Genomic DNA, 17,533 nt, shown 5'->3' with positions numbered 1-17,533 from the left:
GAAACGTTTAACACCAGCTACGGCAGCCAGCGCTTCTCTGTCCATTTGGCTGTAGTTCCTTTCGGCCGATGAAAGAGTTCTGGAGTAGAAAGCGATGGGTGCTTCTTTTCCATCGGGCAACCTGTGGCTGAGGACTGCTCCAACTCCGAAAGGCGATGCGTCGCAGGTCAATACCAGCGGTAGGGTCTGACTGTATTGAACAAGCAGTGAGTCAGTGGTGAGCAGGCGCTTTACCCCGGCGAAAGCTGCAGCTTCGGATCGTCCCCATTTCCATGGTGCGTTCCTCTGGAGTAGACGGTGTAGTGGCTCAGCAACGGTCGCCTTCTGCCTCAGAAAAACGCTGTAGAAGTTAAGTAATCCGAGGAAGGCCTGCAACTCGGTCTGATTTCGTGGTGTGGGGGCGTCCTGGATCGCCTTAATTTTCTTTGAAGTGGGGTGTATTCCCTGACCATCAATTCTATAACCCAGGAATTCTACGCTAGGCACGTTAATTTGGCATTTTTCCTTTTTAAGGCGGAGACCCTTTTCTCTGATTCTGGCCAAAACAGATCTGACTCTTTTGTTTAGTTGCTCCTCCTTTGCAGCGGACACCAAGATGTCATCAAAATATGGGACGACTCCCGGTATCCCTTGCAACAGTCGTTCCATGACGCTCTGGAACAATCCTGGGGCAATACTCACGCCAAATTGTAGCCGGTTGCATTTGAAAGCCCCTCTATGCGTCACTATAGTCTGGGCCTCCGCTGTGGCGCTATCAACTGGCAGTTGCTGGTAAGCTTGTGCCATGTCTAACTTAGCAAAAACCTTCCCCGGCCCCAACGAGTGCAATAAGTGCTGTACTACGGGCACAGGATATGCGCTCTGTTGTAGCGCGACATTAATTGTGCATTTATAGTCCGCGCAGATGCGGACTGATCCGTCTGGTTTGACTGGGGTCACGATAGGTGTTTCCCAGCGCGCGTGATCTACCGGCTCAAGGATCCCTTGTTCCACTAACTTATCTATCTCCTTATCTATTTTTGGGCGGAGTGCAAAAGGCACTCGTCTCGGTTTAAGTCGGATTGGCGCCACATTGGGGTCTAAATTAAATGATATTGGTTTGCCCACATACTTACCAAGACCGGGGCTGAACACATCCTCGAACTCCTTAAAAATCTTTTCAGCGCTGCTGTTTCTCACGACGTTGATTCCGGTGACTTCTAATCCCAGGGCTTCAAACCAATCAAGCCCCAGAAGGTTCTGCAATGGCGCGCTGGCGATGGTCACGGGCAGCTGGGCTTCGATGTCCTTGAAACGGATGTGGAATGTGCCTTGGCCCACGATGGGGACTTGGTTCCCCTGGTAGTCTCGTAGCAGGACGTCTGGAGCGCGCAGTTGGCTCTTTCTGAGGCTAGGGATAGCCTGTTTCATGGATGCCCATGAAATGATCGTCAGGGTTGATCCTGTGTCAACTTCTAGCTCGCAGGGTGAGCCCTCCAAGAGGACTGTGACTTTCAGCCTTTTGGGCCGCTTAGGGCGGACCTGATGTATCGTGGTGAGATACGTTCGCAACTCCTCTCTCTGGGTCAACTCTATCTCATCGTCAACATCCTGAAAATACTCTTGTTGAGCGTCTTGATAGAACGCTCTTTCAGCTCTCTGTGTGTATTCTCTCTGGGGATACGCTCGCTCACTTCCTTGTGAGTAATCTCTCTGGGAATACGCTCGTTCAGCTCTTTGGAAATTTTCTCTCTGGGTAAACACTTGTGGATTTCTCTCTGGGCGCCCTTTTTGATTTCGCCAAGCCCCTGGGTTGGGCTTCTGTTGGCGGTACATGGGTGGCTGCCGTGAGGCAGGGACTCCGCTCCGGCACACTCGTGCGATGTGCCCAAGTTTGTTGCAGTGCGAACAAACAACGTTCCTGAACCTGCAAGTAGACCTGGGGTGATTCCCTCCGCAGCTTGCGCAGGGCGGCAAACGGGATCCGGGTCTCCCGCCAGGCCTCAAGTGACTGCTCTGCATCAGGTGACTGTCCTCGAACTCGGGATTCTCGCAGTCGGGGCTTGTGTCCTCGTAGTGAACTCTGGTTTGTCTCGGTGCTGGCTGGTTTACGCTGGCCCCTCGTTGTATGGTCACCGATGAATTCTCTGCTGACTCTGACGCTCTTGCTTCGTTTAACGCTGTCTGTAGGGTTAAATTCGGGTTTGCCAACAGCTTCTTTTGCAAAGAAATGTCTCTTATCCCACAGATGAGCTGCTCTAAGATGTGCTCTTCCAAATCCCTGTATTCGCAGTGAGCTGCTGCTTTTCGTAGGGCTGCAACATATTGATTTATGGATTCTCCCGCCTTCTGGGTCCTCATGTTGAATTCCTTGCGGCAGACATGGCGGGAAGGTTTTGGCGCGTAATGCGTTTGCAGAGTCTGTTGCAACGTCGCCCATGATACTGCTTGTATTGGAGTAGGCGCGGTGAGGTCTCTGGCCGTATTGAAGACTTCCTTTCCGCAGTAGCCGAGGAAAATGTTTTTCTTCCTTGCATCGGTGATCCCCGTGTACTCGTTTGCTTCGAGGAAACACTCAAAACGAATCATGAAGGCTTCCCATTCGTCGTTTGCTGGGTCGAAAGGAGCGGGGGGAGCATGCATCGCCATCTTCTCAGTTTGAATTTGCCGCGCTGCGGTGATCTGAGATGGCTGCCGGAATTACTGCCGAATTCCTGGGCTGGATCAAATCCGGAGATTCTTGAGGTAGCGTTCTTCGTCCTATCTGTCTCTCAATCCCACCTTCATCGCCAATGTTAGATCTGGGCAACGAGGGACAGACTGCGGACATGAAGTAACTTAACAGCTCTTTATTAGTAGTAGTAGTGATCCAGCTTGTTCTGTAGTCGGAGGGTTCCCCTTTTATAGGGATTGGGCACGCCCCTCGACCAATCAGAGGGATACCTGTTTCCCGCTGTAGGAGCGGACCAGAGGGAAGACTTATCCCGATATATGTTAATATCTAACACATTTCCACAGACACCCACTTCCCCCCTGGGTCCCTTTTACAGATAAAGTATGAATTTATAAAGCTTAGAAAAAATATGTAATTTCTAAAGTGTTTTATCTCTATTCATCTGAGTACATTCATAGCTTATAGCTGCATCACAAAAACTAGGAAAGCTATGAATATAATGGAATAATTCTGTTCCCATCAGCACATTACTCTAGAACGTGGGTAGATTAGTCTGATAAATGGTGAGATTAATGAAGATAAAATTCTTTAAGTATCCACAATTAAATAAGAAATGATTGGCAAAAGTAAAATAGACAATTTCTAATGCATTCTGAATGGAAAAATTATGAATTGCTTCTCTCTAGACTGCATATGGAATAGAGTGTGTGTGTGTGTGTGTGTGTGTGTGTGTGTGTGTGTGTGTGTGTGTGTGTCAACATCATTAGCCTAATATTTGGGAATTACAGAAATGCACATTTCTGGGCATATAAGGGGTCATTCAAATGATACTACTTATCACTTCCGTGGACCCACTCTCGCTAGCCTTGCGGAAATGTTTCAGCAAACCTATCATTACAACTTCAGAAGTGTAATGTAAGACCTCCCTGTAGATTTTTTTGATCCACTGATTCCCTAGTGAACAACTGCCATTGTCCAGACTGAATGATTTAATTTACTCTATACTGCCTAGCTCAGGAGAGGTCTTAGTCTCTTTTTGCAGTCTTTCCTCTTCAATCTCTCTCTTCATTTGTCCAAAGCTTTTGTGATAATTCTGAAACATGGGAAATTGCTATATTACACCATAGAAAGGTTTTAATAGGCATTTCCATTATAAAATCTAACAAGCTAAATCTCCATATATAAAGGGGGATTTAACGCAGGATGTAGGATAAACAAAGAGAAGCAGCAATCCATATGTTTCAATTAAAATAAGTACATCAGCTTTGCTAAACTAATTACACATTATTGTCTTGAATGGTGACTTAGATATCAACACATGTTCACAGCAGAAAGAGCTTTGCAAGAGATCAGTAGGTTGCCTTCCTCAAACTCAAAACAGTTATTCCTTGGTTACTGTTCTCTTCTCTCAGCTTCCAAGCATTTTCTCTCAGTTTTATAAAATGTGTAGGAGAACAAAGCCAGTCTCTTTTGAGGATTGTTTCTGGGCTCACTTAAAGAGTCCACTTGATTTTTGATATAATGGATCCCATTAAAAGAAATATTCAGTGACTAAGTCCACCGTTTAGTAACTAGCCAAAAAAAAAAAAAGAAACTAGCAAATTGTGATGATGTATTATATCCATTAGGTAAAGGTAAAGGTTCCCTTCACACTTATGTACTATCCGTTCCCGACTCTAGAGGGCTGTGCTCATCTCCGTTACAAAGTCAAAGAGCTAGCACTGTCTGAAGATTTCTCCATGGTCATGTGGATGGCATAACTAAACGCTGCACGAAGGTGCACAAAACGCTATTACCTTCCCACCAAAGGTGCTTCCTATTTTTCTGCTAGCATTTTTACATGCTTTCAAACTGCTAGGTTGGCAGAAGCTGTGAAAAGTAACAGGAGCTCACTCCATTATGCAGTGCTAGGGATTCAAACTGCTGGACTGCCAACCTTTCTGATCAACAAGCTCAGTGTCTTAGCCACCGCGTCCCTATTATATCTATTACATATTTGGATTCTGAAGTCTTGTGGAATATGCATAATGATATCATGTGTTTTCCCTTGCCTCACTACATGGATAGCCATGCTAATGATGTAATTATAAAAAAACACAATCTGTTTTTACTTATTCTGTCTTTATATAAGTGGGATTACATAGGTGAGGATCTTTTGGAAATGAAAGCCAAATCCCATTTATTTAGGCCTTTCATCAGGGGGCAAATTTAGCTGATGTTTTATGGATCATTGTGGCACCATATCAAGACTATCATATCTGCATTCCCCACTTTAATGCTTGTACTACACAAAAAAGTCCTGTTTGACAGATGGGAAAAAGAGGATGTTGAAATCCCAGTCCTTATCTCAGAAGCATGTTTTAGGCCTTGTTCCAAGCACCAAGAGTTACTAGTTATGTAATGTTTAATTACTGTTCTAAGTGTTTTGCTGATTTATTCTACAGGAAAGAGATAAAATTAAAACAAGGTAGATAAAATGCAGATAGTTGGATGAAATAGAAGGACTTTTAAACTCATAGTTTGATTTTTATCCCTGAACTATTTCAGCATGTTGCTCAGCAAAACAGTTGACTTTTTATTAGCTATTTAAAGCTGTTTGGTTCTTTGCCAACCTCAACTTTCTAAGAAGTGGGTCATGTAACAGTGCCTTATAATTTTAAGAAATGTTCACATAGAAGTGGTTTTTTTTCCAGATATCTTGATTTAAGCAGCATATCACTATAAATCAGAACCAGGATGTTTAATTAGACTTGGAAATAACAAAGAAACAATGGAAACATTTTCAAGACCAGTATTTTGTAGTCTGTATAACGTGCAACATATAATAACTATTTTGTTTTATCATAGTTATGTTTTGCAAGCATGCTTGTAAAGGGAATCAAAGTAGATTGTGTTATAGTAATTTTATGTGTCTAGATAAGTTGAATTTACAGATTTTCCTTACAAAAATAAGGAATTTTGGAGTACCTGCTAAATCTTTAAATCTTTAAATTCATAATTCACAACCAGTATAGGACTCAAAAGGATGCCCAAATATAATATTTGTTCCTTTAGATAAATTGAAATTAAAGCTAAAGTTCTTACGGTAATGAATTGAACATCCATTTTAGACAGAAGCATTTTCCCATTTAGGATTGCCCAAATGTTCATATCACAGACAATTATTTAGCACTTTGCCAAATTATTGGCAATAATTGAAATGAAAAAGTTAAGAATTTGGTAGATAACAATTATGTCTGAAATTCTGGATAATTTCTTGTGAATCTTAAAAGCCATAGTTTTCCAGCTCCTATCATGGTATGGGTACAATAGCTAATGGAATAATATGGTGTTAGAAGTCTGAGAGAACAAACAGAATAGCTGAATAAGAGAATAACAGAGTTGAAAAAGGACCTTGGAGTTTTCTAGTCCAATCCGTCCTCAAACAGGAAATCTTACACCATTTCAGACAAACGGTTGTCCAATTTCATTGTTGGCGCACCCACAATGTCTGGAGGAAGTCATTTCACTGATTAATTATTCTATCAGGAAATTTCTCCTTAGTTGTAGGTTGGTTCTCTCCTTGATTAGTTTCCACCCATTGCTCTTGTCCTACCTTCAGGTGCTTTGGAGAAAAGGTTGACCCATTCTTCCTTATGGCAAATATTGGAACACTGCTATCATGTCCTTCTTTTCATTAACTAAATAACGCTTCTCTTATAAAGAAACCAAGATTGATTATGATCCTAATTTATACCTGAGTATGTACTAGAATGGAACCAAATAATCAGTTTTTTCAAGATAGGATATTTGGCAAAAATATTCAATTCATACTTTCCTGCAACAATAAAAAATCTAGTCATTTTCAACAGCTATATAATTCTGGCAGCACAGATGACATAAATTGACAACACTTCAGGCTGAATGGTATATAATAACAGAAATGTACATGAATATTTATATTAATTTGCATGCTGACTTTTTGAGAATTCACAAACTGTTCTGAAAATTGGCACAAGTAAAATTTATTTTGGAGGATATAAAAAAGTAAATGATTTGTAAATTGGCACATTTGTTTAACTCAATATCTCATAAGATTTGGAATTGTGAATCACATAAGGAGATGTGCAGCAATATAATTTGGTGTTTTGGAGAAAGGTTTCTAAATTTATGCAAGAAGTATTTTGTCTTCTTAAATTAGGAAGGTCATTTAGGCTTAGGCTAATTTTGTATTTTCAAAAAGATCTGATGAATACCAGCAGAGAGTTACAGGAAACTGGCTATTTGTTGCCTTATCTTATTTGGATTGTCTGGATTTGTGCAGCTCAAGTAGATTATGAGTATTTTTTGCAGCTAGTGGAAGAATCACATACCGTATTTATCGGCGTATAACACGCACTCCCCCCCCCGAAAAATAGGGGGCAAATGATGTATGCGTGTTATACGCCAATATATCTATCTATCTAAACGCCAGGCGCATAGTAAAGGATCGCGGAGCGTTCGCCCCAAAAGCAGCTGCTTTTCTGTGCGCCTGGCGTTTAAAACATCCGGCTATCTATCTAAACGCCAGGCGCACAGAAAAGGATCGTGGAGCACTTCGCTCCAACAGCAGCTGCTTTTCTGTGCGCCTGGCGTTTAAAACATCCGGCTATCTATCTAAACGCCAGGCGCACAGAAAAGGATCGCGGAGCGCTACTCAGCGGGGTGTGGGCGAGAGGAGGAGAGACTGGCTGAATATTCTCTCCTCTCCCCGGACACCCAACTAAAACGCTTTCTTTCGCCCGTGGAAGAGCTCATGCGGGCGAAAGGAAGCGCTTTAGACAGCGGGGTGTGGGTGAGAGGAGGAGAGAATGGATGAGCCGTCTCTCCTCTCCCTGGACTCCCGACTAAAAGTTAATTAAAAAAAGTTCTGAGCTACCCTTATTTTGCTTCAAAGTTCTTTATTTGAAATTTAAATTTTCTTCCTGAAATTTCCCTCTTAAAATGAAGGTGCGTGTTATACGCCGATAAATACGGTAACTATTGAAACAATCCGGCAAAAAAATTGAATAAATTTGCTTTAAATGTTACTGTTAATTTTTATTATATGACCACAGGCAATCAACTAAATAAGGTCTAATGGCATGCTACAGGGAATAGATGAAGGGTAAACAGTACAGTATAATGATAAATTAAGCAAGATTAGCTCCTTTTAAATTTTTAAATCCCAGTGGAATCTGTTGGTCCATGAAATAGGGATAAAAGGGTTCATTTCTAAAGCACCAGCATGCATGATGCTATCTTCTTATATCTTTCCTTCTCTTGCAGTGAACTCATATCAATGCCCGTTTTGCAGGTTATGCTATGATTATATAAGGAAATCTTGTTTTCTTTGTCAAAGAAAAATTCTGATCAAACACAACTGTTGAGATTCACTTGAAATGAACATATTTACAACTGCTAACTAATTTATTTTCCATTCTATAAGTATAGATCTCCACAGTTGTCTCATATCTATCATTATGTGGATAAAATCTACTGGTTATTTTATGTTATCATATTATTAGAACTCAAATGAAGATCCTCCTTCCAAAATCTTTTAGTTGAATATCTATTTTTTTTAAGCAGGACTGATTTTATTTAAATGTGCACTTCAGAAGCTTGTTTCATCCATTTTTAAATGCTAATGGTAAATGCTGCATATGTGCATAGCTTAAACCAAATGTATATGCTCCATTTCATTCTGCATATTAATTTTTAACGTGCCATCAGTGTTAACTTGCCATCAAAAACTTTTCAGGAAGCAAACTTTTGGGAAAAAATAAGTGTGAATACAATACAATACAATAGCAGAGTTGGAAGGGACTTTGGAAGTCTTCTAGTCCAACCCCCTGCCTATGCAGGAAACCCTATACCGTTTCAGACAAATGACTATCCAACATCTTCTTAAAGACTTCCAGTGTTGGGGCATTCACAACTTCTGGAGGCAAGCTGTTCCCACTGATTAATTGTTCTAACTGTCAGGAAGTTTCTCCTCAGTTCTAAGTTGCTTTTCTCCTTGATTAGTTTCCACCCATTGCTTCTTGTTCTACCCTCAGGTGCCTTGGAGAATAGTTTGACTCTCTCTTCTTTGTGGCAACCCCTGAGATATTGGAAGACTGCTATCATGTCTCCCCTAGTCCTTCTTTTCATTAAACTAGACATACCCAGTTCCTGCAACCGTTCTTCATATGTTTTAGTCTCCAGTCCCCTAATCATCTTTGTTGCTCTTCTCTGCACTCTTTCTAGAGTCTCCACATCTTTTCTACATCGTGGCGACCAGAACTGAATGCAGTATTCCACGTGTGGCCTTACCAAGGCATTATAAAGTGGTATAAACACCTCACGTGATCTTGATTCTATCCCTCTGTTTTATCCCACTTTCGGGAAGCACAGTGTAATGTCCCTTCATGGCATAGGATTTGGCTGCTTTCCATGGCTTCTGTCTGGCCTGTATAATTGTGCAGAATTGGCATGTTTCAGTTCATCCATTAAACAGTGCTGCCTGATGAGACTTAGGAAGCATATCTTCTCTGTGGCAGCACTTGCCATCTGGAGCATAGTACCCCAAGAACATCTGCCATCCTCCACCACCTTGGTCATGTTTAAAAGAGCCTTTAAAACCTGCCTCTTTCCCAAGGATTGAATCAGAGTAGCGAAGGCTCCTTGCTCCTGTGTGTTTGATTGTTTTTCAGTAATTGTTTTTTTCTTGCAGTGTTTGGATTTTTCAAGCTGTATTTTATTATTTTACTGTACACTGTCCAGAGTCATAGTAAAGCTGAGTGGCTGTATCAATTCCTAAACAAATAAACAATTAGTTTACATGGATTCTTAGTTAAAACTGAAGTTATCACATATGGACAATGTGAGCAATGTGGTTTATTATATTATTTATGTATTACTCTAATTGGTGTTACCCACATCTCCATATGAGAATCCAAGAAGCTTATAAACAATTTAAAAAATAATAATAATAACCAACCAATGCAACAATTAAAAACCATAGAAAACCATATAAAATCATTTATATTTTCTTCTTCGAGGGATATACTTTTTAAAGCTGTCTGAAGCTGCTGAGGAACTGGCAGCATTTAAATTTGCTAAATAAATAAAAAAGATACATTCCCTAGCTTTTCCCAAATCTAGATGGCCACACTTTGCCCTTTCTCATATGCCAAAACTACAAGACTTCATTATAACTGCTTCTGCTGTTCTGTGTTACACTATATGTCTGTCTACCGAAAATAGAGAAAAGATCCACTCATTCCAGGCTGCCAGAGATAAAGTGCATTTTAATCCTGTTAACTTATCCATATTTTTTGCTTAGTTGTAATTAAAAATCTATTACATTTTCCCCTACAATAAATACCAAGCCTATATTTAATATTGCATGAAATTTGTTAATAAAACCTCTACAATATGAGCAAAGATGACACTTCAATTGGAGGTACAATATTGTTTCTGATATCTTTTATCTGTTTTTACGAGGGGTGGGCTTCAAAAATTTCAGAGATCGGTTCTCTGCCCAGTTGCTGGGTGGGCATGGCAGGGAGGTGTTTTTGCCTTCCCCAGGCTTTCCTCGAGCCTCTGGGAGGGTGAAAACTGCCTCCCCTGTGCTCCGGAGGCCTTCTGGAATCCGGAAATGGCCTTTTCCGGCCTTCTGTAACTTCCAGGAGGCCTGTTTTCCCCCCTCCAAGAGCCTCCGTTCGGGCCCTGCACCTACCTTGCATCCAAAGTGGGCCACATGGAGATTCCTGGGAGGGGAGGGGTGGAAGAGACTGGTCCAGGGGAGGAAGGGGCTGGGCCAATATCCAAATCCCAGCCAGGGGTGGGATTTGGAAATTCTCCGAACCAGCCATAATGTTAACTACAGGTTCTCCCAAACCGGGGCAAACCCGTAGCAGCCCACCCCTAGTTTTTACAGACATGTGTATTGTATGGGCTGAAACAAGGAAGAGAGTTTAAATATTCAACATAAAATTGAAAAATAGAATTACTAAACATATTATTTTTACTTACTGTATATATCCCTCTTAATGTGTCTATTAATCCCCAGATGCTACATTTGCCTTAGTGGGAATTCAAAACTATATGTTATAAATAAGTCACATTACTTTAGGAACATGTATTTCAATGTAAGTATGCTATGCTGTGTTGTATTTTATTACTTGCAGTTGTTTATATTGCTTTTGTTATTTTTCCTCAAATGTATTTGAGAGACTGTAGATAATATTTATGAAAAAACAACTCACTCTCCCTAACCTGAACCCACTGAATTTTATCTACCTGATCTTAATGATCTGTGCAAAATAGCAGCTGCTTCCTCTGGAGAGTTGTTCAAATGCTAGAAATAATATGTACTACAAACTTTAATATTTAAGAGACCACTAACATAGAGAATGAACCTAGGAGTTTCCTTTTTATAAAGTTAAAATACCCTTTAAGCTAAATATTTGATACATAAAGTTCTATTTTATTCTATAGAATGAAAAAAAGCTTTGATGACTTCTACATTTTCCCCACTTTATTGCCTGTGTTGTGTGCATATGTTTGCATGTATGTAATAATAATAATAAATTTGAATTTATTAGCCGCTCCCTTTCCAGGCAGGACTGTCAATTCAGACTAGGTGACTTTGAGTGGTGTATAAATGATTTTTTTTAAAATAAAATAAAATATAATTAACCAATACAAAATATCTCATTAAGACTTCCATCTTTCGCAGCCTTATAGACTTTGCAACTAGGTCTTCACATAACATGTGCAGATTATAATAACTTCTGCTGCCCACTTGTAGCTCAATTGTCATTTTATATTCTTTGTAATATTTTATATCCATGTGATTTTATTGAATAAATAAATAGCAGTGGTTTATCATTGTCCAATATCTTCATACATTGCTGGGTACCAATATAGGTTCCTGCTTTTATTAGCTAATCAGTTACAGGTAATCTTCATGCTTTACATGATACTGCTGGGAGTTTATATTCATGACACAGACATATGGTATTCTCTGCCTATTCTTTCCTTAGGCTGAGAGACTACCCAAGATCACCCAGCTGATTTCATGCCTAGGATTGGACTAGAACTCACAATCTCCCAGTTTGAAGTCTGAGGCCTAACAATTACCCCAGATCTGTTCCTGCATAGCAAATGGTTTCCTTGGGGAGAAAAAAATCCTAAGAAAGAACACTTTCATTTGAAACCATTTTCATTTTCAATGAACGTAACTGGTGTCATACATTTTATCAGCTACAATTTAACTGAAAATATGAGTAGCACTATTTTATGCTTGTGACACACAAAGAAGAAAAGAGATCCTATTAAATAACTTTTCAGATGACTTTGAAATGTAATAGAGCCAAATGAACTTAAAGATGGATGAAAAGACCATGCTAATGTTCCTTTTTGCAAATAGTATTGTATAAAAAGATAAATTTGTGAGAAGAAAAATGTTGAGGAACTGATTCTGAGACAAAGTAGGGGTTTGAGACACAACAAACCATTTGCTTCTTATATAATCAGTAAACACTAATAGAGTATCAGTGTAAATGTTTAAAGTTGCATAAAACCAAAACAATATAATTATGTCAATAAATATAAAATAAGCAAATAAGGATTATATACTGGGTAGATATTTCTGGGTGGAATCTAGACAACTGAATGGAGTTATCAAAATGTTTACTGGCCGAATGCCCTTCTGGTCGCCAATGTGGAGTTTTGTTCAGCAGATATATTCGCACTGTGTCCAGAGAGAGAAATATCTGCCTTTACCTAGGATCAAACTCACAGCCTCCTCATTGTGAAGCGAGAATTCCACCTCTAGGCCAGTGCACCACTATACACTGGAAAATATTACCCTGAAAAAAAGGAAATCCAAGAGAATGAGAAATCCAATATGGAATAACTGTACAAATTCCAGATATGAGCAAGATTTGATGATATACAGAAAAAATACATGAGTGAGAAGTAACAAATAAACATATTTCCGAAAAGGTACAACACATAAAATCATACACTTAAAATAAAATTGACACTGAAGATTTTTTTAAAGCTATTTTAAAAACTACCTTTGCTTTTTATTTTATTTTAGCCAAGCATTTTTAATTTTGATCAGAGCAGAATGTCTAATATAGTAAGGCTGATACATCTGATAATTTCTCTGATTGATTGTACTATGAGCGAGAAGCTACAATAATGTTTAGAGAGACAGTCACTTTGAATAGAGAAGGGAGAAGAACAAGAATATACATTCTCTATATCTCTTTAATATATGATGTTTATAATCTGCAATATTGTGCCAAGTTCAAAACAAGTACCATATGTATAATCAAGAATTGAGAACTCATTTCTTAGTCTTTCTATTCAATAATTTTAAAGGATATTATCAACTTGTTCTATATTAATTATGTGTTCCTGACCTTATTATATGCAGCAGGTCATTGACTGGCTAAAGGCAATAATATATTCATATGCGTACAAATGTATTTAATTTTTTCAAACAAGTTTTTTTTTTATAAACCTTTCAATGTTAAAGTCAGAATAGCATGAACAATACAGATTTTCTCTTCGTTGCTATGTTTCTCCTGCCCTGCATCACTGACCCTACTTCATGTAAATAATTGTCAAAGTGGGAAAAATGCTTAGAAGTAATGTTGCAAGGCATCAGAAGACAAAGGAGTGAGAGGGCAATTGACATAAAACTGTAGAAATGCATTATAAAAATAGAACTTTGATTTCTTGTGTTCATTATAAAATCAAAATAGTTTTCATGACAAAGAAACTAAGCAGTTATAGGCAGCTAAATGTATGGCACACCCCACCATGCTTCAAAAATATTTCAGAAGCAGTTGAATGCGGCTTCTGAGATCTGCAAATGCACATCAGCCACTGCCCAGAGGCTACCTTACCAGGACAAATCTTGCATTACAAAGAGCGCTTGGAGGCGGGAGAAACTTCTAATGTAATTTATCTGATTCCCTGTCTGGATTGCCCTTATAACTACACAGTAGAGATCAGGAGGAAGGTAACCAACAGATTGCAAGAACATGAGCGAACAGTTAGACAAGGAGACACAAGCTCATTGGTAGCCTCACATTGCAATGAACAAAGACATGCATTTCATTTCACAGTTACTAAGACTGTTGGCTGATCAGGGATAAAAAAAGGCATGATCGAAGCCTTGGAAACGGGCCCCTTGTCAGTCAACAGGAGTGCTGATTTACCCCCGGCTTACCAAGTACTTAGGAGCCGAGGTTGCGGCAGCACAAAGAACCAACAGTCAATGAGTTAACATCTGGCCATCAATACCCCAATCAATAACTAAAAGCCACACACAACCAGGCACCACATGAATGCTATGCAGCCAAGTTCATGCATTCTGGAATGAGATAAGTTTTCTTAAGAACAGGGATAAGATGTCCCTCCAGCACAAGTTGGAAAGCTTGGAAGAATAATCCTCTGGTCCCAGTGATCAACTCAGACTGGATCCTGCAATTTTTTAAAACTGATTGTGGAGCTTATCATGACATATTTAGTTGCTCCCCCCCCCCCCTAAAAAAAAGAAAGAAAACAACTTGAGAGTTTGAGATTAGTTTCAAAACCCAGCAACAAGGAACATAATGCTTCAAGCTTTTACTTATTTCTAGTTTCTCTACCTACTAGCAATCTTATTGCCACTTTTATTTTTTGTCTTTTTTTTCCCTTTCAGAATCAGGTTGGACATAACCATTCTGCAGTGAGACAAAACCTTCATCTGTGCTTCTTTAATATTGTAGACTCTGCTTCCTTGGAACCTAATATTTTCCATTGTTTCTTGCAGGCGTTACTATTCATGACACCAATATTAAATAGAGAAAGAAAATGTGATCCAAACTATCTAATGTTCAGAATAAATGTGACTTACTTGGTAATGGAAATGAATACTAAATGCTTGAAAGGTGATAATTGGAAGTAGATTTTTGTATATTTTATATGACATTATCAGTCACTAACACAGAATAATATTTCACTGATTCTACAAATATTGAAAACATTAGAAAGTGTTGAAGAACCTCCACTTAGAATAAAAAATGAAACTACATTAGTGCAAGAAAACTTTGAACATTTAATTTAGGAATTGTTAAAAATAATAAGAATTGTGTCTTTTAGAGAATGTATCTATCCTCTGTTCAAACTGAAATGAAGCATTAAAAGTCTCTTCAAATATACTGAAAAAAGTGAGCAAGATATTTTACTTGCAATATATTCATATGCGAGAGAGAGAGAATGGCCAATAAAAATGCCCCATAATCTAAGAATTAATTTATTTATTCAAATTAATTCATGCACATTTTGTAGATTGCCATTGCTGGTTGCATATCTGAGTGTACACCTCTGACTGTAAGAGATAGCTTTAAAAATAAACATTCACCATCTTTTGTTACTTCCCGATGCATATTTATGTTCATTAATGTTTTGATAAATATTGTAACATTTTATCTTTACTGAATTGTTTAAAAGCATAGTTATTATTTGAATAATCTAGATTAAGTTGAGCAGGAAATGAATTGCGGAAATATCATCTAAAACCATTTAGAAAATCCAGTTTTTTATACATGTGTTACAAAACTGGGGGAAAAAAATCATCTATTTAATTTCCAATATTTGGGTTGTAAAATAGTGATGTTTCATCACTTTGAAGAGGAGTCACAATTAAATATTAAATTGTTACATTTTGTGTGTGTGTATGTGGAATTTGAGATGAGAATCATATAATAGGCGTATGATCAATGACAAGAGCAACAAAATGTATAAATAAATATATTAAAAATTGTATTTATTAGTACAGAAATTAAGGCATTAAAGTTATAGTAGATTGTAATGATACTGTAACTTTTTTTTAATGCAGGACATTCTAGCTTAAATATTTGATTCATTTGGAAAGACTACTATATTTATCATTCCTGACATTCCCCATCATTTACAATTTCTATTTTCAGTATCTTCTAAAAACCAAAGCTCTAATTGGTCACAACATAAAACTTCTGGAAGTTTAGTGTCAGCAAAGAAACAGAAATGGTTGCCCAAAGTTGCCCAAATTATAGTTTATAATGGATGAGAAAATGAAAATCATGAAATAAACGAGAAGTAATAATTAAAGCTATGCAGAACTTTGATTATTTGCTTTAATACACTGGAATTACAGTTGAGCCAAGAGATGAAGTGATGTCCCACTTGTGATTATCAGAGCTGTTTCATTGATATCTCAAGCCAGTTTTAAATTCAGGCTATATATTTGGCAGATACAATCCTTAATTGACACGATGCTTCAATATTATTTCGCTGAGTCTGCTTAGGGCTAAGCCAACTAATTTTTGCATCTTACATGATTATTTTTTTTAAAATGACAGCACAGCAAGAAGGCAGACGGAGATCATAGTATATATAGCTGGTGACAACACTTGCCAATTTGAATTAAGAGTAATTTGTCTTTAATTCAAGTTAGGAAGTACAGCACTAATAAATCACAATGTCAGGTACATTCTTATTGGCACCTACAGGAATTCTTATTTGATTGTAAGTAGATAACAGAAAGGGTTCAAATTCAAACTAAATCATGAATAAACAAAATATTATGTCATGACTATATGAAATATATAGGCCGTACATATGAACTTCAGGGATATATATATATATATATATATATATATATATATATGTGTGTGTGTGTGTGTGTGTGTGTGTGTGTGTGTGTGTGTGTGTGTGTGTGTGTGTGTGTGTGTGTTACAACCCCTGGTATGCCCAAATATGGGAGGAAGCTCACTACTCCCTCTTTCTGTCCTTCACCTCATCACAGAAAACCATATTTGGGCATACCAGGGGTTGTAACACAAATGCATACCTCTTTCCTTGGCTCAGATGATAAAAGGAGGACAGCCTGTGGCTCAGTGGCTAAGACTCCTGCCTAATATGTAATACAGCCCAGGTTCGAATCCCAGTAAGGGTATGGCTAGCTGATGAGAGCTAAATAGCTTGAAATAGATCTATACCAGTCTCCCTTTATTTAATTATCAGCACAAATACAACACAAATATAAAATATAAAAAGGCAACATTAAAAATATATGGTTTTCTGCCTGGATGGTCTCCTGCAATGAGCCAATAGACAAAAAGGGGGAGTAGTGAGTTCCCTCCATATTTGGGCATATCAGGGGTTGTAACACAAGTACACACAGAGAGAGAGAGAGAGAGAGAGAGAGAGAATGTGTGTGTGTGTGTGTGTGTAAATGGCTGCTGAAATATGCATTAGAGATTATTTAACTTCCTTTCTCTGACATCTGGATATCTGTTAACAGATGGACCTATGCTATCTCAGTTTCTTATCTGAATTACTGAGCATTTTCAGTCTCGCAACTTCCTTAGGAAACTGTCAGTGTCAAAGCTTGTGCGGTATTCATAGATGCATGGCCAAGATTAGGAAGCTAATGCAGTATGCATAATGATGTGGAATCAGATGACATTTAGGTGGAGTATGTGGAACAGCTATTCATGGAAGCATACGGTTGAAATGGTGAAATATTATAAAGTCTTTTGGTTAAACAAACTGCTTCTATTCTATGTTCTTTTTAATCAACGAGGCATCATCTTTAGATGGCATATTGATATTTGAGAAGCAAAGAGCATTTTCTGTTTCTGTCCTGACATTTAATCAACAAAAAAGCTCCTAATATAAAGCTAACTAACCTTTTACCCATAGCAAGAAGTTGAGATCAGTCTAGTTGTAAATTAGATGAGTCACACTTCTACAAAATCTCCAAGCATATGTCATCACTCAACAGATTTTATTTTGTATTTCCATTAATTTTTATTTTAAAAACTAAAGTAATCGAGCCAACTAGTTAAC

The sequence above is a fragment of the Natrix helvetica genome (genome assembly GCF_964273705.1).
Source record: "Natrix helvetica genome assembly, chromosome: 7".
In the NCBI taxonomy this organism is placed as follows: Eukaryota; Metazoa; Chordata; class Lepidosauria; order Squamata; family Natricidae; genus Natrix; species Natrix helvetica.
Note: the sequence above shows the minus strand (reverse complement) of the source record.